Genomic DNA, 26,292 nt, shown 5'->3' with positions numbered 1-26,292 from the left:
GGTCCTACCAAATTAAGTCCCCCTAATTCTGAGCACTTCTCTTATGCTTTATGCTTCTTCATAAAATGATAGGACATATTATAAGCAAAATAGCCTTGCTAAATATAGTCTATTCAGCCTGGGGAAGGCTAAATTATTCATAACCAGACCAGGATATACAACACACGCTAAACACAAATCCATTTTTGATTTTGGTATTTTTTCTGGGGCCTGTGTATTCAGCGCCCCTGCATTGATCTGTAACTACCCCCCTGATGCCTGCATTTGCTCAGGATGAAGATCTCAGCATCGGGGCCAATTACCAAGCTGTGAATAACCCCAGTCTCGCCCTCTGCAGGACAGCAGTGACCACAAGGTCATCGACTGTCCATCCTGTGCCATGGTCCTGGAGGCATGTGCATCCCGGGAAAGGATCATCAGCTCCCCGCAGAGCCCCAAGGATAAACAAGCCCTAAAAAAGACGTCATCGAAGCCAGCACAGCTCAGCATCCACTGCACCATGAAAGGCAAGAAGGAACAGAGGCAACAATTAAAACCACTGAGTCCTCAAAATGATCAATGCCCAGGAAACAATGTATAAGTCCCCTCCAAAGCAGAGGTCTCAGACTGGGCTCCCACATTTCAAATTATTTTCAACCCAAGCTCTCTTCACACAGAAGCTGCTGATTCGATTTTTCTGTGCTATGAGAATCGTCGTTGAAAATACAGATGTCTCTAAGACATTCTTCTTTTCACTACTGCTGTTTTCCAAATAAGATGAAGTAGAACCATAAAATAAAACACCGACCTCAGCTATTCCTTCTGAGTGTTGCTCCAGGAGCTGAAGACTTAGCCAGCTGACCGTGACCTAGAAGCTTCCTGAGCACCTCAGAATGGAAAATTGGAGGAGGATACGATGGAAAAGCTATAAGAAGGAATCCCTAGGCAATAATCTGCCAAGATATGGCATTTCTGTCCTAACAGAAAAGAGAAATCTGTCATAAATACATTATGTCTCTACCAAAATGGATCCAGATTTTACAAACGGTAGTTAGAAAGGAAGAGGTTTTATCTGAGGACAGAATGTGAAGTTTGGATTGAAATGGACAGTGAGTTGGTAATGCATCTATTCCCAGGTACCTACCATTACCTAAGGCCCTTGGAGATTGGGGTGACTTCTCCTTCCTAAATGAGGGCACAGGCTGTATAGATTTAAAGGACAAACCTGCTGTTGCTTGACTCATGTGAGTGATTTGAGCGGCAGCCCTTGGTCTTGCAGAACCTGAGGTCAGGGAGATATCACTGGAAAGGTCATCTGGATGAGGGGCAGAGAGCAACAGCAAAACTCAGTTGCTTTCCTGACATCACAACTGCTACTAACCACCCCAGAGATGGGCCCAAACTTCAGGAGGTTTCATCTTGCAAGTGATTGCCTGGTTTCTTTCCCATATGAGAGGAGTGTGCTTTATTGATCAAAGAAAAGAGCCTGGGATGAGGGATTCTGCAGGACTGGTGGAGCAATCACCCCTTCTGGAAGCTAGTGAACATTCTGTTCCATTGCCTGAATCACTGGATGAAGAGTTCCCTGAAAATTCAAACCAACAGAACAAGTCCCATACAAAGAGAAAGTTCTGGGAAGCACTGGAGTATGTGAGGAAGGGGATGGGGCTCAAACCCCAGCTCCCCTCTCCCCTGCTTGTCAGCCCGGGGCCTTGAGCACATCAACACCTAAATAGACATTTCTCCAAAGAAGATATACAGATAGCCAATAAACACATGAAAGAATGCTCAACATCATTAATCATTAGAGAAATGCAAATCAAAACTACAAAGAGATATCATCTCACACCAGTCAGAATGGCCATCATCAAAAAATCTACAAACAATAAATGCTGGAGAGGGTGTGGAGAAAAGGGAACACTCTTGCACTGCTGGTGGGAATGTGAATTGGTACAGCCACTATGGAGAACAGTATGGAGGTTCCTTAAAAAACTACAAATAGAACTACCATATGACCCAGCAATCCCACTACTGGGCATATACCCTGAGAAAACCATAATTCAAAAAGAGTCATGTACCAAGATGTTCATTGCAGCTCTATTAACAATAGCTAGCAGATGGAAACAACCTAAGTGTCCATCATCGGATGAGTGGATAAAGAAGACGTGGCACATATATACAATGGAATATTACTCAGCCATAAAAAGAAACGAAATTGAGTTATTTGTAGTGAGGTGGATGGACCTAGAGTCTGTCATACAGAGTGAAGTAAGTCAGAAAGAGAAAGACAAATACCGTATGCTAACACATATATATGGAATCTAAGAAAAAAAAAAACGTCATGAAGAACCTAAGGGTAAGATGGGAATAAACACACAGACCTACTAGAGAATGGACTTGAGGATATGGGGAGGGGGAAGGGTAAGCTGGGACAAAATGAGAGAGTGGCATGGACACATATACACTACCAAACATAAAATAGATAGCTAGTGGGAAGCAGCCGCATAGCACAGGGAGATCTGCTTGGTGCTTTGTGACCACCTGGATGGGTGGGATAGGGACGGTGGGAGGGAGGGAGACACAAGAGGGAGGAGATACGGGAACATATGTATATGTATAACTGATTCACTTTGTTATAAAACAGAAACTAACACACCATTGTAAAGCAATTATACTCCAATAAAGATGTTAAAAAAAAAAGAAACAACACCAATCTGGTGCCTTGCCTGGGAAGGTTGTGAAAGAAAGCATCTGTAAACAGTAGAGCACTTACAGCTATAGGAGATAACTATCATTTTCAAGTTGGAAGCCATCAGAGTCTTGAAACCATGACAGGCCCATATGATCTTTCCTTAAACAAGCAGTTCTCAAAGTGCAGTCCCCTCACCAGCATCACCTAGGAATTTGATCTTGCAAATGATCGAGACCCAGACTCACTGAATTAGAAATCCTGGTCAGGGGAGAGGAGGAAGGTGGAGAAGGAGGTGTTTAACCAGCCCCACACGTGGTTCTAGTGCACACTCAAGTGTGAGAACCACTGCTCATAGGAACTGGTGACTTGTCTGGTATGTCTCCATCCCAAGATGACAGCTACTGCCTTGCTTAGACCAGGAGGCCCTCTTCGGCCTGGGACAGATGAGGAGATGAGTCAGACACAGAGAAGAGAAGGGCCCATCCCCTGTCCTGGCCTTGGGGGGAGTTCAAGTTAAACGGGAGCAAGAAAAGCATCCACAGACTATCGGCAAAGGATCACAGATGCTCAGAATGTGTGACTGTCTGGCCTGGCTCAGTGACTGTCACTGCTGGGGGTGGGAGGGCATGGGGAGGAAAGAAATGAGTCTCCAGGGACCTAAGTTGGATGGGAAAAGGCAGAGATGAGGCAGGGCACTCCTGTGTGTGGTTGGAGAGGGGTTCGTAGGATGAGCACCCAAGCAGGAAGCAGGGTAGCTGGGAGGGGGATGGAGAAGGACCAGCTCACCTGGTCCAGGTGATTCCCTCGAGGGTCCCCTGAGCCTGAAGCTGGTTTTCCTTGTTCAGTTCAGATGCAGATTCTCTTAAATTAGTAAACCACAGGCCCTTCCAAGTTACACACTGTGCTTAATCCTCAAGCCTCCCCTAATCTGTCTTTTCCCCCCTGCCAACCACATCAGGCCTATAAATAGAGAAGCTTCAGAGGAAGGAATGGCTGAAATTACATGGTTTATTAGGATGATTATATATTAGTTATGTAATAATTACATACATGACTATATAGCATTACAATCATGTCTATATTCTAGCTTTATTAACCATAAAGTATCATTTTTGCTTTTAAGGTTTTTATGGTTTTTTAAAAGATTTTAATTATTTGTAATTTTATTCAAATGCACCCTGAGGTTTTAGAATGAACAATGCTGCTCTAAAAATCTAATAGATAAGTAAATATTGGGCTTCCCTGGTGGCACAGTGGTTGAGAGTCCGCCTGCCGATGCGGGGGACGCGGGTTCGAGCCCCAGTCCGGGAGGATCCCACGCGCCACGGAACAGCTGGGCCTGTAAGCCATGGCCGCTGGGCCTGTGCGTCCGGAGCCTGTGCTCCGCAACGGGAGAGGCCACAGCAGTGAGAGGCCCGCGTACCGCAAAAAAAAAAAAAAAAAAAAAAAAAAAGTAAATATTTAGTCTCTACCATCATTTCAAGAGATTTAGCCTAATATTAAAAGCTTTGGTAGTCTCAGTGTGTGATTGAGAAGGATGCCGTATGGCTTGAAACCATCATGGATAAAATCATTCATTTGATCAGCAAAAAATCTACTGAGTGTCCACAGGCACTGTGCAAGGAACATCTTGGGATACGCTTTCTCTGTACTCAGGACAGATTGGGAGGGGCTCTGGGAAATGGTTCCAGAGGAGGACCCCTGGGTTTCAGAGGGGACCCTATCACCAGCTCTCTGCAGATTGTATTCTTTCTCCTTACTCTAAAATAAGGGTGTTGTTCAGGGTAGACTGTGAGAAGTTGCCCTCGTTATGAGCACTATATAAGTAATAGGTACTCTAATGTAGGTCACTAAACACAACATAGGAATAGAACTCAGATCAAGGGATTTGCCTCCCCTGACCCCTAACTATGCAGGAACTGGAGCCCAGCCCCAAAGTTCTGAAATTCAAGTCCAGAGACCCCACACCAGGGGCCATGAGTGAAGTTCTCACTGCCTCCTTTGGACATTTTTCTCCCTCATACTGCCCCTCCCGTATCATGTCCCACAGCCCTGATATAACACCTATTAGCGAGTATAAGCTGAAGTCAAGGCACTGACAGAACAGAAGCACCAAAATATATGTTTGAACACATGTGATTTTTGAAATACTTCAAAAATCATCCAAGTAATCATTTGGGGGGAAATAAGAGTTTTCTTGGACCTTCTTACACTTGTTTCATGGTTAAGTGTTTATTTTATTTAAAATTATATATCAAGGGTTCTTTTATCTATTTAGCATTTGGTCCCCTAAAGGTTGCATTGGCAGGAGAAAAGAATACAGTAACATAACTCACAATAAGGTGTTCATGACTTCCTCTAGCTTAGACCTCTGTCAAGTACAACTCTACTGAAAATAATGCCTATATTGTGAGACTTTGGGATATTTGCAGAAGACCCATGGCAAAGATAGTCTTAATAAGAAGGTTTTCAGAATTCCTCTCAAACCATACCTTGGTGACAATTGCCTATCTCATCTACCCAGAAGGCAGGAAGGGTATTTGGGTCAGTGATTTCTGTGCAGTGGAAGAAAATGTTTCAAATCCACTCAACATGGAAGTTACTCTCCTCCCAACAGAATCCAGGGTCAACTGCACAACTCCTGTTCCTGCTGCAGCAAAACAAGAGATTCAGAAATTAAGAGGGTCAAAAGCCATTTCTAACTTCTGCAGCAGACACTATGGTAGGCATTTTGCTGATCACTTACTGGAAAAAAGGAGACTCTGTTAATGCCACCTGAAGAGGGACCAGTGTCACTAGAGCTAACCAAACGTAGCCAATAAAGATACAACCTAAATATAACCCTGGAATCATCACATAACAAAGGAAGATAGCAAGGGAAGAAAAATGGAATAAAACAAGAACAAAACAGACTGGAAACTATTAATGAAACGGCAATAGTTAAGTCCTCACCTATTAATAATTATTTTAAATATAAATGGATTAAATTCCCCAATCAAAAGGCTTAGAATGGCTGAATAGATAAAAGAGCAAGATCTAGCAATTTGCTGTCTATAAACACCCCACTTTAGCCTTAAGGACATATACAAGCTGAAAGTGAAGGGATGGAAAAGCTACTCTGTGCAAATGGTAACCAAAAGAAAGCAGGGGTGGGTATACTTATGTCAGAAAAAGTAGACTTTAAGTCAAAAGCTGTCCTAGAGATGAAGATGGTCATCATTTAATGATAAAAGGGTCAATTCACCAGGAAGATCTAACAGTTACAAATATATATGCGCCCAGCATCAGAGCACCTAAATATTAAAACAAATATTGACAGATCTAAAGGGAGAAATTGACAGCAATACAATAGTAGCAGGAGACTTCTCTATCCCACTTTCAATAGTGGACAGAACATCCAGACAGAAAATCAGTAAAGAAACAGTTGATGTGAACAATGCTATAGACCAAATGGACCTGAAAGATGTATTAAGAACTTTCCACCCAATAGCAGAATGCACATTCTTCTCAAGTGCTCTCAAACATTCTCCAGGCTAAATCATAAGTTAAGTCACAAAACAAGTCTCAACAAATTTAAGAAGATAGAATGATTCCAAGTATGTTTTCAGAACACAGTAGAGTAAAACTAGAAATCAATAACAGCAAGAAAATGAAAATATTCATAAGTACATGGAAAGTAAATGACACATTCTTGAATAACAATTGAGTCAAAGAGGAAACCAAAGGGAATTTTTTAAGTATCTTGAAATACACAAAGATAAAAATACAACATACCAAAACTTATGGGATGTCATAAAAGCAGTACTAAGGAAGTTTTAGTTTTTTTAGCAAAAAAATACATCAAAAAAGAAAAGATCTCAAATAAACAATCAAAATTTACACCTCAAACAATTAGAAAAAGAAGACAAACTAGGCCCAAAGTTAGAAGAAGGAAGGAAATAATACAAATTAGAGCAGAAATAAATCAAATAGAGAAACAGTGGAAAAAAATCAAGAAAACTAAGAATTCATTTTTTGAAAAAATAAAACAAAATTGACAAACACTTAGCTAGACTAACTGAGGAAAAAAGAGAGAAGACTCAAAGAAAATCATAAATGAAATAGGAAACTTTACAATAGATGCCTCAGAAGTAAAAAGGATCATAAGAGACTTTAAGAACAATTACACATTAACAAGCTGGATAACCTAAAAGAGAGGGATAAATATCTAGAAGGAGACAATCTACCAAACTAAATCAAGAAAAAGTAGAAAGCCTGAACAGACCAATAACAAACAACAAGATTTAATCAGTATTTAAAAACCTCCCCAAAATGAAAAGCCCAGGACAAATATGATCTACAGCTTCAATGCAATCCCTATCAAAACTCCAACATTTTCACAGAAATAGAAAAAGCAATCCTAATATTCATAAGGGACCACAAAAGACCCTGAATAGCCAAAGCAGTCTTGAGAAAGAGGAACAAAGTAGGCTGCATCGCACTTCCTGATTTCAAATTAACCATAGTAATCAAAATAGCATAGTACCAGCATAAAAACAGATACATAGAACAATGAAACAGAATCTATAGCCTAGAAATAAACCCCCACATATACAGTCATTGAATCTTCAACAAGGGCACCAAAAATAAACAATGGTAAAAGGATAGATTTTTTAATAAATAGTTTGGAGAAGACTGTATGTCCACAGGCAAGGGAATGAAATTGGACCCATCTTACAGCATATACAGGGATTAAAGACTTAAATGTTTGACCTGAAACTGTAACACTCCTAGAAGAAAACAAAGGGAAAAACTCCTTGACATTAGCCTTGGCAATGATTTTTTTTGATATGACACCAAAAGCACAAACAACAAAAGCAAAATAAACAAGTGGGATTGCCTCACTTGCACTTCAGACACCAGTCAAAAGTTGAGGTTGTTACCTGTACTTCTGACCAACTAGCTATAAATCAGAGGTTCCCAAAACCCCCTCCTCAGGTTCCATTAACTTGCTGGAGCACCTCACAGAACTCAGAGAAACATTTTATTTACCAGATTACCAATTTGTTATAAAAGGATATAACTCAGGAACTGCCAGATGGAAGAGATGCCAAGGGCAAGTGATGGGGAAAGGATCAGCCACTCTCCCCAAATCTCCATGTGTTCACTAACCTGAAAGGTCTCTGAACCCACTCCTCTTGGGTTTTTATGGACACTTCATTACATAGTCATGACTGATTAAATCTTTGGCCATTGGCAATTGATTCAACCTCCAGGCCCTCTTCCCCCCCAGGAGGTTAGGGGGTGAGGGCTGAAAACTCCAACCCTCCAATCACAAGGTTGGCTCCACTGGCAACCAGCCCTCATCCTTAGGTGTTTTCCAAAAGTCACCTCATTAATAAAACAAAAGATACATTTTATCACTCTCAACACTTAGGAAATTCCAAGGACTTTGGGAGCTCTGAGACAGGAACAGTGGAGGAAGATCAAATATATATAAAAATATATTTTGGTAACCTAAAGGATCAAATATATATTTCTTATAAATCACAATATCACAGGATTAATATCCAAATTCATATATTTATAACGCAATTAAAAAATGGGCAAAGGATCTGAATAGACATTTCTCAAAAGAAGACTTACAAATGGACAATAAATGCATGAAAAGATGATCAATTATCAGGAAAATGCAAATCAAAACCATAATGAGAAATCACCTCACACCTGTTAGGATGGCTATTATCAAAAGGACAAAAAATAGCAAATGTTGGCGAGGATGTGGAGAAAAGAGAACCGTTGTGCACTGTTGGTGGGAATGTAAATTGGTATAGTCATTATGGAAAATATGGAGGTGCCTCAAAAAATTAAAAACGGAACTACTATATGATTTAGCAAGTCCACTTCTGGTTATATATCCAAAGGAAATGAAATCTCAAAGAGACACCTGCACCCCATGTTCACTGCAGCATTATCCACAATACACGAGATATGGAACAGCCCAAGAACCCATCAACAGATGAGTAAAGAAATTGCATCCATTATATATATACATATATATACACATGTATACATATTATACATGTGTACAGATGCACACACAGACACACACACACATTCAGCCTTAAAAAAAGAAGAAAATCCTGTCATTTGTGATAGGACGTGAGCCTGGAGGACACTATGCTGAGTGAAAAAAGCCAGACACAGAAAGAAAAATTCTGCATTATCTCACTTCTGTGTGGAATCTAAAAAAGTTGAATTCATAGAAGCAGAGTGTAGAATGGTGGTTACCAGGGGCAGGGCGGGGAGGGGGATTGGGGGAAATGTGGAGATATTGGTCAAACAATGCAAAGTTTCAGTTATGTAGGATGAATAGTTCTAGAGATCTAACGTACAATACTGTGAATATAGTTAATAACATTGTATTGTATACTTGAAATTTGCTAGGAGAGTAGATCTTAAGTGTTCTCACCATACCCACAAAAAAAGTAACTATGTGAGGTGATGAGTATGTCAATTAGCTTGACTATAGAAATTATTTCACAAGTCAATTAGCTTGACTATAGAAATTATTTCACAAGGTATATGTATATGAAAACATCATGTTGTATACTTTGAATATACACAGTTTTTATTAAAAAAAGAAAAACTTCAAGTAAAAATTTATAAACATTAAACAGGTGAAAAGAGGAGAAAGTGCAAGCTGACTGAAACAATATGAAGTCTATTGGTAATTACATGCAATGTAAATGCAGTACCTTTTAATTACTTTTTAATGGTTATGTGATGTATTCCATAGGATTGGTAATGCATTTTTAACATTCCTTTACTGATGAACATTTAAACTGTTTCTAATATTCCTTATTAAAACCAATGTAGGGAGTTCCCTGGCAGTCCAGTGGTTAGGACTTGGAGCTTTCACTGCTGTGGCCCGGGTTCAATCCCTGGTGGAGGAACTGAGATCCTGCAAGCTGTGTAGGGCAGCCAAAAATTTTTAAAAATAAAAAATAAATTTCAGAGGGCAGACAGCAGAAGTAAGAAGAACTACAATTCTGCAGCCTGTGTAAGGAAAACCACATTCACAGAAAGATAGACAAAATGAAAAGGCAGAGGACTTTGTACCAGATGAAGCAACAAGATAAAACTCCAGAAAAACAACTAAATGAAGTAGAGATAGGCAAGATTCCAGAAAAAGAATTCAGAATAATGATAGTGAAGATGATCCAGGACCTCGGAAAAAGAATGGAGGCAAAGATCAAGAAGATGCAAGAAATGTTTAACAAAGAATTAAAGAAGAATTAAAGAACAAACAAACAGAGATGAACAATACAATAACTGAAATGAAAAATACACTAGAAGGAATCAATAGCAGAATAACTGAGGCAGAAAAACGAAAAAGTGACCTGGAAGTCAGAATGGTAGAATTCACTGCTACAGAACAGAATAAAGAAAAAAGAATGAAAAGAAATGAAGACAGCCTAAGAGACCTCTGGGACAACATTAAACACAACAACATTCGCATTATAGGGGTCCCAGAAGGAAAAGAGAGAGAGAAAGGACCCGAGAAAATATTTGAAGAGATTATAGTCGAAAACTTCCGTAACATGGGGAAGGAAATAGCCACCCAAGTCCAGAAAGCGCAGAGAGTCCCAGGCAGGATAAACCCAAGGAGAAACACGCTGAGGCACATGGTAATCAAATTGACAAAAATTAAAGACAAAGAAAAATTATTGAAAGCAACGACGGAAAAACGACAAATAACATACAAGGGAACTCCCATAAGGTTAACAGCTGATTTCTCAGCAGAAACTCTACAAGCCAGAAGGGATTGGCATGATATATTTGAAGTGATGAAAGGGAAGAACGTACAGCCAAGATTACTCTACGCGGCAAGGATCTCATTCAGATTCGACAGAGAAATCAAAAGCTTTACAGACAAGCAAAAGAGAATTCAGCACCACCAAACCAGCTCTACAACAAATGCTAAAGGCACTTCTCTAAGTGGGAAACACAAGAGAAGAAAAGGACCTACAAAAACAAACCCATAACAATTAAGAAAATGGTAACAGGAACATACATATCAACAATTACCTTAAATGTGAATGGATTAAATGCTCCAACCAAAAGACACAGGCTCGCTGAATGGATACAAAAACAAGACCTGTATATATGCTGTCTACAAGAGACCCACTTCAGACCTAGGGCCACATACAGACTGACAGTGAGGGGATGGAAAAAGACATTCCATGCAAATAGAAATCGAAAGAACGCTGGAGTAGCAATACTCATATCAGATAAAATAGACTTTAAAATAAAGAATGTTACAAAAGACAAGGAAGGACACTACATAATGATCAAGGGATCAATCCAAGAAGATATAACAATTATAAATAAATATGCCCCCAACATAGGAGCACCTCAATACATAAGGCAACTGCTAACAGCTATAAAAGAGGAAATAGTAAAACAATAATAGTGGGGGACTTTAACACTTCACTTACACCAATGGACAGATCATCCAAACAGAAAATTAATAAGAAAACACAAGCTTTAAATGTCACAATAGGCCAGAAAGATTTAATTGATATTTATAGGACATTCATCCAAAAACAGCAGATTACACTTTCTTCTCAAGTGCGCACGGAACATTCTCCAGGATAGATCACATCTTGGGTCATAAATCAAGACTCAGTAAATTTAAGAAAATTGAAATCGTATCAAGCATCTTTTCTACTGCAACGTTATGAGATTAGAAATCAATTACAGGGAAAAAAACAGAAACACATGGAAGCTAAACAATACATTAGTACATAACCAAGAGATCACTAAAGAAATCAAAGAGGAAATCAAAAAATACCTAGAGACAAATGACAATGAAAACACAACGATCCAGAACCCTATGGGATGCAGCAAAAACAGTTCTAAGAGGGAAGTTTATAGCAATACAAGCCTACCTCAAGAAACAAGAAAAATCTCAAATAAACAATCTAACCTTACACCTAACAGAACGAGAGAAAGAAGAACAAACAAAACCCAAAGTTAGCAGAAGGAAAGAAATCATAAAGATCAGAGCAGAAATAAATGAAATAGAAAAAAAGAAAACAATGTATTTGTATGCAATGTATATGATTACAACTAAGTTTATAGAGTGAACAATGTAATAAAATATTTAATTCAAATATAATAAAGTATATTAAAATATATTATATAAAATATAACAAAATATATAATAAAATATTTAATTCAAATGTTTGAATTAAATATACATATATCCCTGAGAAGTCATATTCGTTGAAATCAGTAAGTTTAAAATGACTTTTCTGGCACAGACTAGCACAGAGCATGGAACACATGGAACACAGTAGAAGATGTGCTCATGATACAGAAATAAAACCATGGCCATAAAAGATAAAGAACAAGGGGGAGCCATGAGGGAGAGATTTGCCGTAGTCAGATGTTTCCAAGAGATTCATTGATTCCACCCCAAAAAAGAAACTGGAAGCTAAATCAGACCCAAAAATGTACAGTGAATAGATTTAAAATAGACTTACTCAAGTTTAGGTTAACTGGCTTGTAAACGCTACTGAGTTCTTATTTCATAGTGTGCATGTCCTCAATTAATCATTTTGTGGTTATTATCCAGCTAGAGTTGAAGAATTGGTTTGGGAATTTTTGTGAATGGATTATCTCAACCTGGGAAACTCACCTTGGCAACTGTAGTCAAAATAAGGAAGATCAACTCAACTTGGTTCTCTCCCAGAACAGGGTCTAAAAAGTTCCAATTCTGTCTGAAAATGTCTGCTTCATATTATACTAGCCCTAGATCTGAAAAGGGGATTGATATTCCAAGGGAAACCTCACCTCAGTTGTTTTTAGGACAAGTTACCAAAAGATATTTATCTCCCCAAAATATGCACCATGTCTTCAAGGTCTCTGGCCCCATCCAGTTTCTCACATTTGATGCCAGCTCAAGGCCATCCCAAGTACCCTCACCCTCACTGTTCTTAGAGGACATAGACCAGTACTGACCAATAGGAAAAGAATGCAAGCCACATATCATTTTAAATTTTTAGTAGCCACACTTAAAAAAAGTAAAATGAAAAATGAAACAGGGAAAGTAATTTCAATAGGATGTCTTCTTTAACTCAATATATTCAAAATATGATCATCTCAACATGTAATCAACATAAAATATTATTCAACAAACGTCGCCCATTCTTTCTTTGGACTAAGGCTTTGAAGTCTGCTCTGTATGTCTTACACATAGCGAGTCTCCGTTTGGACCAGTCACATGTCATGTGCTCAGTAGCCACGTGTGGCTCCTGGTCTTCCTTTTGAACAGTGCAGACTAAATGACCTCGTTCCAAGTCCTCCATCCCCAGCTGTGATGTCCTAGATTAGGCCCAGGAACCAGGCCTGGATGCCAGTACCCACCGTGGTATTTGCCAGTGTTCCTCACCTACGAGTCTGAAACGGGCCAAAGAGAGCCAGCCTCTGTGCCCACAGGACCTGGCTGGGCAGCAGGTGCCAACTCTCCCCGCAGCCCAGCGAGCCGGACCTCGCTTCTTATCTAGGATCTGCTCTCTGAGTGGCCGTTCTGAGTCCTGATGAAACAGTTAACTCCCTTTATAAAATTTCTGAGAGGATGTTTTATTTCTTCATGTGAATTAGAAAAGGCTATTTTTAAAATCAAAGAACGATCTTTAGGGGGAAATGCCTTCCTCACCAGTGACCTGTGTGGGCAATTCACCCTTAAGGAACACGGGCCTCCAGAAGCAAAGCTCATCACCGCCAGGGAAGGTGAATGTCAAGCCCTCTTGCATCCACCTAGCCATCCCCAGGTCAGTGGGGGAGCCGGCCGGAGAGCAAGGAGATGAAAGCAGGCTCCTGGAGGGCTAAGTGGGAACACGTGCTGGAGACGTTTCTCTGAAAATCTAATCCAGGGTGTGCAGGAGGCTCAGCACCTCCTGGACCAGGAGGCAGTAATGAGATAACGCGTGAAATGATTTAGCGGCCCCTATCACCTCCTCGTGGGGCTCAGCAATGCCACCATTAGCACTTCTGACACTTAAGACACCCCAGGAGGAGACAGTTATTGTCACCCCAGAGTGAGGAAGGAACCTGGATGCAGGTCCTGAAAAAGGAAAGTCCAGAAACGAATACAGAATGGCAGACAGGGTGTGGTGGGCAAATGCTGCTGATGCCCTCTCAGTGCTCAGGACAAGGCCCAAAGGGCTAAGGTGGCAACTCAGGCACTAACCCATTCTGTGGTTCTCTGGGCTCTCTCAGGGCAGGCTGCTAGCCAAACGTTGGCCTGGCCTCTCCAGCACCCACCTCCATAAGGCCAGCAGTGGATGTTAAGTGACACCGTGCTGATGGAGAGGTGGGCAAGTCCTAGGGCTACCAATCAAGCTATGTATTCTCACGTTCAACAGATGCATATTAAACACCAAGGTCCCAGTTAGCTTCTTAAAAAGATCATCTCAACATGCAAACAACCCGAGTGCCCATCAACTCATGATTGGTTTAAGAAGATGTGGTATATATACATACATACATATATATATATATATATATATACACACACACACACACACACACACACACAGTGGAATATCAGTCATAAAAAAGAATGAAATATTGCCATTTGCAGCAACATGGATGGATCTACAGATTACCATACTAAGTGAAGGAAGTCACACAGAGAAAGACAAATATTATATGATATCACTTATATGTGGAATCTTTAAAAATGATACAAATGAATACATATACAAAACAGAAACAGACTCACATACATAGAAAACAAACTTATGGCTACCAAAAAAGAAAGGGAGGGTGGGAGGGATAAATTAGGAGTATGGGATTAACAGATTAAAAGCTATCATACATAAAATAGATAAGCAGAAAGGACCTACTGTAGAGCACAGGGAAATATATTCAGTATCTCATAATAACCTATAATGGCAAATAATCTGAAAAAATATATATACATATAACTGAATCACTTTGCTGTATGCCAGAAACTAACACAGTATTGTAAATCAACTATGTTTCAATTAAAAAAAGATAATCTTCCCCCCAACTAATTGTGTTTTAACCAGTTTTGGAATCCTGAATCTGTGTTCTCTCTGCTCCTTTCTCCCTCCCTTGCTCTCTATCTATTCTCTGGCTTGCTGAGTGTTCCTTATATGAACAAAGTTCTGTGCAGGCACAGAGCACAGAGGAACTAAATCCTGTAGAGCTGTTGGCCAAGCCTTCAGGACTGTGACATAAGAGCCGGAACTGAAAGGTTGGGTGAGAATTTGTCATGTAGAAAATGACAGGAATATCCCACACAGAGGACATAACAGTCATAGAGCAACAGAGCTGAGAGAAGGGTTGGCAAGGTTGAATCCAACCTTAGAGAGTTCACAGGCTGCCCCAGGCCTGCTCAGAGACTGGACCTACACTGAAGGTCTCCTAGCGTCTGTGGATTTCTTTTGGCACATGGCACAGTTGGAATGTGTTTGGTCTCTTCTATAATTTCACTTGCACACCTCTGATTTCACATTTCTTTTTTTCTAGACAAGCACAAAAATAATCCCTGAATTTGACATGCCCAGAGCTTCCTAACATCCTCAGGTCTGTGAGCTATTCTTACAAACGGCATAAGTGACTTCAACATTCCCTACCAACGCAGCTGTAGCACTTTTAATGTTTACAATCCTGCATCACCCTGGGCCTGAGATGCTCTTCCAATTAAACCCTGGTTACACTTCTCTTTCCAAGTGCGAAAGAATCCAATTAAAGTTAATGAAAGTAATCAGTCTGCAAGTCTCAGGGTGTTCTGCCCCATTTGTGAATCCAGGTAATAACACCCACTGACCTCGTGGAGGGAGAGGAGGCACCATCTTTGTCTGCAAATGAGCCAGACCTGAGCCAGCCAGGGAACCCTGGAATTTAGGAGGTCGCCCTCTTTGGGCTGCCCCACGGAGCTCAGGATCCCATTAAGCATTAACTGTAGGAATCTGTCCTTTAAGGAGCTTCAGACTCATTTGGCTGCCATATGGCTGGGGCTAGCAGCGCCTCCCACAAGCCCGAATTCCTGGGACACCCTACACTTATTTTCAAGAAGCCATTCATTGCATTACTCTTGATTTTCTATCTGGCTTCCGAGAAGCAGCTCCCAAAGAATAACACAGTTAGAGCACCAAAAACCTGTGAGATGAAATCAGCTCAAGTCCTCTCTCTGAGCTTGCATGACCCTTCTCCAGCCCCTGGTGCTAACTCTCAGAGCACCAGAGGGACCTGCTGGGTATCAGCTGAGAGGGTCAGCCTGGGACCCTTCAGGAAGCATCAACGGGACGCACGTCCTCATGCCAGAGAAGCTGTGAGAACACCCCTCAGACGCCAGAGACTTATCAGGAGCGTTACTTGTCACCATTCATTCTGGAAGGGCCTGTCCTCCCGGGGCACTCCTTCTGCCCAAGTGCAGCTGAAGAACCACACGTCCACCTCAGCTGCATCTACTCCTCACTGTTCTGTGTTTGTTTTGAAGGCTGACTCACTCGACAGTCATTTCTTGGCATAATCTTGAAGTTTTGACCTCAAAGTTATGGTCTCATGCTTTCTGTTTCCTCAGATCACTGTCTTTAGATGTGAGAATCTGACCCTGGCCCCATCTGATACCAACGAAGGAGCCTGTCCCTGTTCTCGGGGAGCTCGGCTCCGGCTGGGGAAACAAAGCTGACGCTTGTGAGCAGTTGGAAAACCGAACAAGGCAGTAAATAATTAAGTGCTACTCAATCACATAATTGATTAATTATAACTAATTGCTACTTAAATGAACTGTGCTAGCCCACATTGATCTTCCTCGGCTCTGACCTCATACAGTGGCCATGGTCTGAACTGCTTACTTGGGCATTTGCACATTGTCCAGAACATTCATCCCATCCTCTCATGGATGAGTCTCCTCTCTCATGACTGGTAGTGTCCTCAAGGGCAGGACCAGGTCTTTTCAGTTTCTTCCTCCTCTGTCTCCCACAGCAGAATCAGCCCATTCAAAGCATAAGGCTCTTTGCTTAATAAACACTTGGTGATTAATGTCAAAAATGTGGACCAGTGTTCATATATCCAATGTGCCCCAGCTTCATGCAACGATGAGTACAAACTAGGGTCACACAACCATAATCAACTTTGCTTCATTAACTTAGCCCCCTAAGCATGTCCTTGGCAATGTCCCATCTTACGTTCCTCTACTCTGTCTTGTGAAGCCACCAGGATAGTGGTTCTGTCATTGGCCACACTGTCCTGCTAGGATCCATCCCGCAGCCACCACTCCGATGGCTCACACAAGACCCTTCTTTCCCCTGTGTGTTGTTTGACGGATGATGCAAGGGAAGGGCAAGCCAGGGCGTTGCCCACCTACCTCCTTCCGCCTGTGCTTCTTTAGGGCTCGAGGTCCCCTGCTAGGCTCTGAGCAGCTTGAAGAATCTCTATTCATCACTGGGTCCCCGTTACCTGGAAGTGACACAGCAACAGTCAGCTAGGGCTGTCAGAACAAAATACCACAGACCGGGGAGCTTACAGAACAGAAGTTTATTTTTTCACAGTTCTGGAAGCTGGAAGTCCAAGATCAAGGTGTTTGACTTGGTTTGATTTCGTTCTGAGGTCTCTCTCCTTGGCTCGTAGGTGGCCATCTTCCTGCTGTGTCTTCACGTGCTTCTCCCTCTGTGCGTGTCTCTGTCCTAATCTCCTCTTCTTATAAGGACCCCAGTTAGATTGGCTTAAAGTCCACCATATGACCTCATTTTACCTTAATTACCTCTTTAAAGGCCCTATCTCCAAATACAGTCGGATTCCGAGCTACAGGGGTTGAAGATGTCAACCTGTGAGTTGTATGGAGGACACAATTCAGCCCGAAACAACCACTAATAGCCTAAGTGCTTAATAAATGTTTTGGGCTTGGTGGAAAAGAGAGAGATGACAGATGGACAGATGGATGGATAGAAAACAGAAAGGCTGCTGAAAAGATAGATATTTGGCCCTGAGCAAAAGGTGGGATTAACAGGTCAGGAGATTCTTTCCTAGTCCTGGGCCCTTCCTACTCCACCACATCCTTCCCTTTCTCACAGGAAGAGATGGGCTTTCCAAGACGGGAATTCCTCTGTTTCCTCCCCAGCCACAGGACAGTGACTCCACGTTGTCCCCACGTAAATGCATGGAGTGAGGGCTGCTGTCCCCACACACACCCATGGGTAGCCATCTGGCTCTCTTCTGAGGGTAGAGCAGAGGACACAGCTCAGGCTGTGGCTTCCTAAGCAATGCCAGAAATGCTAACTCAACACTGAAATGAAGACTTTTTGTAAATAACCAACATCTGAAAGGGAGACAAAATCCCAGAATTGGGGCCTTTTTCTTTCCATGTTCAGCGAAATCGTTACTGCTGCTGAACAGGAGCTGTGCTCCCAGCAGCGGGCGCAGTCCAATAATTACGGTGGGGCCAGGAGTGCTCAGGGTCAGGAAAACAAAGAGGAGGAAATTGCCTGCACAGATTGGCTCAAATATCAGGTTCAACGAAGAAGAAAACACAATTTGCTCATTTGGAAAATGACTCTGATGACATGAAGGCCCTACACGTTGTTGGAATTCAGTGAGAAACAGGGCAACAGCATGGGGAACCCCGCCCCCGCCCCCCCAGGAGAAGAGACAGCACCCTGCTTTTAGACCAGAGAACAATTCTGCGGGCCGAGCAAGTGGACAGCGGAAGAGACCCTCTGTCGCATTTATGAGTTTAGGTCTTCAGGTCCACAGATCAGCAGGGCTCCAAGGAGCTCTGAGTCCTTGTCTTGGGACAGTGTCTTTGAAGGTGTCCTTGGCTCGAGCTCCAAGACAGGCAGCATTGCCCAGGCACCTCCAGGAAACAGACCCCCCCACCTTTATTTTCTTTTTATTTTTATTGGAGTATAGTTAAGTTACAATGTTGTATTCGTTTCAGGTGTACAGCAAAGTGAATCAGTTATACATATACATATACCCACTCTTTTTTTTTTTTTAGATTCTTTCCCATATAGGCCATTACAGAGTATTGAGTAGAGTTCCCTGCACTGAAACAGGCTCCTTTGAAGGAAAGCTTTGGGGTGTCACCAATGGGATCCTCATCACTCAGCTGGGACACTGGTGTGAGCTCATGCTGCATCTGCATCCATCAACCATTCTAGGACCCTCTGGCAAGTTCCTTTCTCTTCATTTCTTCCTCTGCACAGTGTGACATTTAAACCTGTGCTGACCCAGTACAGAGGAGCCAGAGAGAGGCTGTGAACGGTCATCATGCTAGGTGGCTTCTGGGTCAGGGTGTCACCCACCTAATTTGCCCAGGACAGTCCAGGTTTACACCTCTGGTCCCAGCATAATCATTAACATCCAAAGTGTCCCAGTTTGAATACTAAATTAAACAGGTATCCCAATTCTCTGGAATTTTACAGGACCAGATCCCCACTCTTCCATGCCTTTCAGCCATGACTCTCCTGATGGGCCCAAGCTCCACCTGGAAAAGACACCCCGGATCAGAGGCCTTTACACAGTGCAAGCAGGTCCTCCCTTTGGGAATTAGGAATAGAGGAGCCAAGGAGAAGATCACCGCGGGTGTGGGACATCACTCAGCCCAAGGTTGCTGTGCAGTCAGTCACGCATACCGAGCACATACGCCATTGTCTCCACGGTCTGGGGGTCCACCGGCCTCCCAGCACCCCCCCCACCCTGCCCCTCAAGGTAGAGCCTAGCCAGCTTCCTGGAGATGAGCCCCTCCCCCTCTCTCCTCAGGCTCCCCAGGACCTTGGCAATTAAGTCTCATCCTCAAATGTAATCCAGACACATCTCTACCTTTAGATCCTGCCTGCTGAGGCTTAACAGATCTACCCTCAGATACAGAAACAAAGAGTTATTTCCAAAGTACAATCGGGGTTCTTGTCACCACCAGGGGCTAGCGACGAGCAGGGAATAGGAGACAGTTTTGTGAGGGAAGTGATCTAAGTTGGAACTTAAAGGATAGGGAGGCTTTAGATCAGTGGGAGGAGCGGGAAGAAGGCCCAGGGACGTGAAGGCACTGATGTAGGGAAGAGTGAGGAACTGGCCATCAGCAACCGGCAGCAGACGGCATGGGGACGGGGATCCGAGGTCAGGCCCTGACCACATCCCTGAGAAGCCCGGGCCACCTCACAGCCGCTCTCCAGCTCCCACAGACCCTGCCATCTGTGCCGTTCCACTTAATGACACTGTCTGGCATTTGATTGACTCTTAAACATAATGCTGCTATTGTGGACAAAGTTCAGTGTCGTTAATTAAGTCATTGAAAATCAAAATAAAACGCACAGACTGAACTGTTCACAATCATCCAGTGAAACAGAATGACTTTCTAATCTGTAAAAAAAAAAACAATTGCACATCCTCAGTCTCCTCCCAGGAGTTTCTGACCAGGCTGGGCAATTAATGGGTGAGTGGGCTCCGCAGAGCCCAGGGAGGCCTGTATCTGCTCCTAGCATCCTTCACTCATGGACGTGACCTCACGGTTTCTGCTGCTTTCCTTTGTGCAGGAACTGTGTGTTTCAGCCTTTAAGATTCCAATTTTTATTCTAATTCACGTTTTGTTTGTGAAAGGGTGCTCAGCAGCATAAAGATGAAGTTAGCTAAAGACAGTGTTTCCTTTGCCCACCTGGAGAAGGCACTAAAATGTGCGTAATACCTACCACTTTAGAAATAGGAAGAAAACAGAAAGGATTCTTTTAATCCCAACAACTATTTAAAAGATAAATACAAGTGGAATTATACCAACTAACCGTATTACCAGCAGTCAGTTGCTGGAGAATAAACATTCTTATTTCCAGGGTGTTCTACTATATTCAGAGACATGGAGAATGGCACCAGAAGAATTTATCACTGACTTTTGCTAAATTAGATATTCCCGAGGTCTGCCTATATGGATGCCAACATTTTTAGCACTTCAAGGTCCTTGCAAGAAAAAGTCTCTATAAAAATTCAGGACGGTATTGTTATCATCAACACTTTAAAATTGACTGTGATTGTTACAGCAGTTTTAAAATCAAAGAGACCTAAAAAGAAGGGGGAAATTATATGTGTACTCTGTATTTGAATTTTTATACATGAGATTTAAAACATAATATCGTGATGTTTATTTCAGATAAATTTGTTTTCACCAAAGACTTTTTTCTGAGCCAAAGTCGATGCAAAGTTTATCGAAGACCTCGCCAAAAAAAGAGTTTATTGAAGACCCATCAGCGAGGTAACATCCATCAATAACCTGCCATTAACCACCGTGTCATGTTTGACAGTTCAGCTCTCAACCTGTTTAGCTGTGCTTTCCATTTTGGCTGCTGTCCTAATTAATGACTAATCTATAAAACGGGGATAATAAAACATACCTCATACATGCCACATACATAATTATAAGGAGTGAATCATGTTGCACATGGTACCTGGCACAGTAGATGCTTGGTAAGTGTTTGAATTTTATGTTTCTTTTTACTTTTCCCTGGCATTTTGTTAATGCTTATGATCTTTACTCTCGGGTTTCCAAGGCTATTTAGAAATAAATAATAACAAAATCGGAAGATCTTTTTATATGATAAAATCTCCTGTTGGGGCTCTATCCCAAAAGCCACTCAAAGGAATCAGAAGCCTTGGGTATCGGTTTGAGGCTTTTTGGCTGGGGCTCCCACCCGTCAGAGACTTGAGACCAAACTTTCATGGTCACCATGGTCCAGCTCTATCCCAGCGGATAACCAGATTAAAAACCTAGAAATGGACTGAATCGCAAACATATTTATACTATTTTACTAGAAATGTACTTGTACTCGTGCATCATTTTTGCTTCCTTCCCTACTTTGGGTTCTCAATCTTCCGCTTTAGGAAAATTCTCAAAATTACGATGGATGCCTGCAGCCTCGCCCCAGTAGCAGATCTGGGCTTCCTGGTCATCTGTTCCCTAATCTTTCTCTCCCCTTCCTCCTCCAGTGACCCATCATCTGTACTTTTCTCTCTACTAACTCTGTTTACTAAAACTATGCAACCTCCAGAATTCAGAAACAGTGAATTCCTTAGGTTAAGGGCTACGGCTGGCATTGAAATAGTCTATAGGTGCTGTCAATAGCTGGTTCTCAACTAATCATCTTTGTATGGAACTGATCTTTTTTGTTACTGCAATGCTGTCAGCAGACAGTAACAATGCTGAGATTTGGGGTCTAGACATTATGTTGGTGCCTGCAGTCAAGCTTACTTTCTGAAAGATGAGCCTTATCCAGACCATCTCAGCTCCAGCCACAGCTGGCCCTTCCACAGTGCCATATGCAGACGTGAGCCTGGCACAGGGGATACGGAGCTTCAGCCAATGACCCAACCCTCCAATAGTCAAGGACAGCTGTTAACAGGGGCATAAAGAAATTTGTAAACCTGCTATAAAGCTTAAATAAGAGTTTAAACCTTGTTCATGTCTGAACTTTTTTTCCTCCCAAATTTTATTGTATTTATACTCACCATATATATTTGTGTATACATATATACATGCCAACTGATATTACCTAACACTTTATAGACACATGGAATCAGCTTGTATATAATTTTATTTACATAACATTAAATATAAAGCCCAGATATGGCCTTAGAACGACATGCAATGAAACATACCACTCTGCAGCCATATCCGTGAAAGCCCCATTCAGCAGGACACAAGGGAATTTGAATCATCAGTTAACGTTCTGATCTGTGGGTAATTCCTAACCACCATTTAAGTTTAACCAACCCCATAACTTCTGCAACTTTCTTGGGCTGAGGACCCACAATGCATAAAAATAAAGTAACTCATCCTGGTTTTTCTCCTCTAGGGCATCTTTTTGTGAGGAGACATTATACGCTCAGACCCATGAAAAGTACTAGAATTAGATTTCTGTGATCATTTTATGGGTTGAGGCAACAGATGCATCCTGAGAGGCCAAACTTTCTCCTGGCAGAAACTTGAGCTCTGTGTTCACCACATCGGGTTCTTGTCTTCAACCTCTTCCGTCTCTCATGCTGTAATTTCTCTCTGCCTGCCCACCAGGCATGAATACGAAATTCTCTGTATGCCGGGGGCACTGGCCCCAGAGTGTACCTTCCTGTTACAAACCAGACCTCCCAATAAAGAAGAAACCACAAATCTCAGACACCTCACCACACAATACTTCCCTTTGATTTTCAACTCTAACTTGTGGTTATTATACAAAGGCAACATGTGACTTACTGTGTCTCACTGTGATGAAATGTCAGACCAGGGGAACCAAATACCTCAATTAAGTTTTTGTGAGCACAAACATGACGCCTAGGAGTGCCTTCGGAGATCACCCGGACAACCCCCTCATTTGACATAGGAGGACACGAAAGCATGAGTTTTTAAGAGACCTTTACGCTTCAGTCCTTCTCTCCGGACACCTCCCCAGGAGGTGTCCACACCCGCCCCACCGCCAGTCACCCACGTAGTCGACAACGTGCTCAAAGCTCTAATGCTCCAAAGTGATCTTTCAACATGGAGTCTGTTTCCTGCTTTGCCCAACTTACTTCCCACCTCCCTTGATGAGCAGACATATATTAGTGCTAACTCTTTTATAAATTGAATGCCTCTGTTAGATCCTTCAAAAGAGGTTCTGGTAAAATAACCACGAGCAACCCTCTATATTGAGCATCACTCCGCATTTTACAAAACACTTTTACAAAACACTTGTAAATAAACAAAAGGTTTCTTTGTTTAGGGAGAGAGGAATGGAGAAGTCAGAGAGTGTTGAATAACAGAAGGGCCCATCAGAAAAAGAGATTCAAAAACATGGATGGGGCTCAGTGAAACATATTTTTCCTTTTCGGAGCTGGGAGCTGAAAGCCAACTTCCCCATCATGATCTCTCATTTGAGGGGCTCAAGCCTGAGAATCTGTCTGAAATAGAAATCAACTGATCTCTGGGTGAGGTACTGACATCAGACCCATCAGAATACCCAGCGCTGGAGTCTGCAAACCAAGTTCCCGAGAACCCTGAAACGCTCCCAGGGGGGTCTGAGCGAGGCAGGGTGTGTGTTTAGGCAAAAAGTGCAGATTCTGATCACAGAGGCTGGAATCCAAGGAGAGGCCAGAAACCGGTTCCAGAAGCCAGTTCCAGCCTCTTCTGACCCAGATGGACTGATTGTTCCCTCAGGGCTGGTTGGAGCTCATGTATATAAAGTCAAGGCATTATTTGTCATTGATGATGAAAACATATTTATAATGTCAGGAGAATTTATGACACATAAAATTCCACTATCAAATCATATCAAGTTTACATTTCTCCATAATCCCTGGTCCTTCTTATCCACATACACACACATTTTTTTGCAGCCATAAGAGGAGGTTACTTAAAACTGTGTATCCTTTTTTTATGGTATTATTATCTGTTTTGCATTTTTTCCAAGTTTCTACAGTTTCCATGTCATAATGGTCTTGGTTTGTATAATCATAATTTAAGAGAAGGCAAAGTTCAGATTATCCCTAAATTTGTAAATAAAGAGAATTTCTGGGAATAAAACTAAGTCAGTTTGCCAGAGAAGAGCTAAGCCAGCCACGGAAGGAAGTCAGGATCCAATCTGTTAGGTGGAGGCTGAGATGCTACAGGTCACTGACATGACTGGGTGTAGCCTCAGGGAGCCAGGGCTATGAAATGACTGCTCAAAGATCAGGATGTGTGTCCAGCAGTGCCTGGGAGGGAGGCCCAGCACCTGGGGCTTGGACATCTAGCCACCAGGGATGTGTCCTCCTCTGTGAGCTGAAAATGGCTCATCAGACTCCACCAGGGCCCAGATTAAGCCTCCCCCTTGGCTCTAATTCCTTGGTCACACAGAAGTTTGGGGTCATATCCTTCCAGAAATGCTATCCAGAGATGGAAATGCCCTGAGTGATGAGCCGAAGCATTCTAGTCACCATCTAGGCGTTTCCACTGTAAATGCATGATCTGGTCTCCACTTACACAACAGGCTCACATAGTTCATGTCTTCACCTCTGAGGACCTGGCCACCTGGCTCAGGTTTCTGGACATACATTACTGAAAACCAGTGACCACATAAGGTTGCATGATCCCAATAAGGCCCTAGCCAAGGGCGAGTTGGCATCCTTCCAGGGTTTGGCCTTCTCTCTCTACCGGTTGGACCACACCATGGAGTAACTTAACCAGAATATGATTTCTTCTGTTCCCTGGGGCTGGTTATCTTGCTTGTTCATAGCTTTATGCTCGTCTAGAGAAGATTGACATAAACACCCTTGTGCCTTTGGCTTTTGTCTTTAAGGGATTGTGAGGATGGCTGAAGATTATACTCCCCACCTTGGGGGCTTTTTGCCCACAGGGCTGAAAAATTCCAGAATGGTGATTTAGAGTGCCACAGGAATCCAAGAGTGAGAGCAGAGAGGTTTCATTTTCAGGTCAGGGACCCAAACTTTGAGTTCCATGGGCAGTGCCTATGGTATCATGTCATGCAGAACGTCATCCAGCTGAACCCCTGTGTCCTGTCCTCCTGTCCTCAGACATGCCTGGCCCTCGCTCATAAGAAAGCTTGAATCGCTATAGACACAAACTATGGCAATGTCCCTTCATCTTCAAATCTCTATTCCCTATTAAATTTAAACATGAATTATGTATTTGCCTTCCCTCCAGATAACATTGTCTTCTGCAATATGAAATTAGATGGAGGTAACAGGAATGATTGCTGAGTTGTTTGAATTTTAACCATGAGACTGAAAAAAGAAATCGTAACTCAACTAACTCTTCATTAAAAGTACTATATTTCATCCAAGATAGAACATACCAGAATACAGGTTCTTGGACACGTTTTGTTTGTTGGGTTCTTTAAATTAATTAATTAATTAATTTATTTTTGGCTGCGTTGGGTCTCCATTGCTGCACGCGGGTTTTTCTCTAGTTGCGGTGAGCGGGGGTTACTCTTCTTTGCGGCGCGCGGGCTTCTCACTGAGGTGGCTTCTCTTGTTGCGGAGCACGGGCTCTAGGCACGTGGGCTTCAGTAGTTGTGGCACATGGGCTTAGTTGCTCCGCGGCATGTGGGATCTTCCCGGAGCAGGGCTCGAACCCGTGTCCCCTGCATTGGCAGGCAGATTCTTAATCACTGCGCCACCAAGAAAGTCCTTGGGCACGTTTTTTATGGTGCTCGTAAGAATTCAAATTTCCCCATGTATATGTCACCTTTTAATAATACTAAAACTAATATGGCTGATTGTCCCAAGGAAAAAGCCATTCTTTTATATATCAGAGGCCAGCAGCCCATGACCAGCCTGTCACAGGTGACTTGCACGGGGATTCGGAGAGAAGCCAGAGAACACAGAATGCATCGGTTTTCCTGACTTGACTCTCAGCATTACTAAGACTTTGGCTCGCTTATTGCTCTGGCTCTTTCTTCTCCTGGCTAACTCACAGAAGAAGCTGCAATCACTGAGGAGCAACTCTCTGTCCAAGACTCCTGGCCCAAGGGAGGTTTGGGGCGGCAAGTGCCTCCAGTGTAACGTGGCCACAATGGACCATCATCTCCACAATCCCCTCCACACACACACACAACACAGCACACACACACTTATGCTAAACACACACA

General features: G+C 42.4%; 1 long non-coding RNA gene across 1 annotated transcript in view; it reads right to left on the bottom strand.

Annotated features, from left to right (window-relative positions):
- Positions 1-26,292, bottom strand: part of LOC109551210 (uncharacterized) — a 277,287-nt gene that overhangs the window by 123,270 nt on the left and 127,725 nt on the right. The window contains exon 5 of the long non-coding RNA XR_012325791.1: positions 17,061-17,152. This is a non-coding gene — a long non-coding RNA (uncharacterized lncRNA). The remainder of the gene's footprint in view (positions 1-17,060; positions 17,153-26,292) is intronic.

Source organism: Tursiops truncatus, chromosome 14, assembly GCF_011762595.2.
Source record: "Tursiops truncatus isolate mTurTru1 chromosome 14, mTurTru1.mat.Y, whole genome shotgun sequence".
Lineage (NCBI taxonomy): Eukaryota > Metazoa > Chordata > Mammalia > Artiodactyla > Delphinidae > Tursiops > Tursiops truncatus.
Note: the sequence above shows the minus strand (reverse complement) of the source record. Positions and strands in the feature narration are given on the sequence as shown.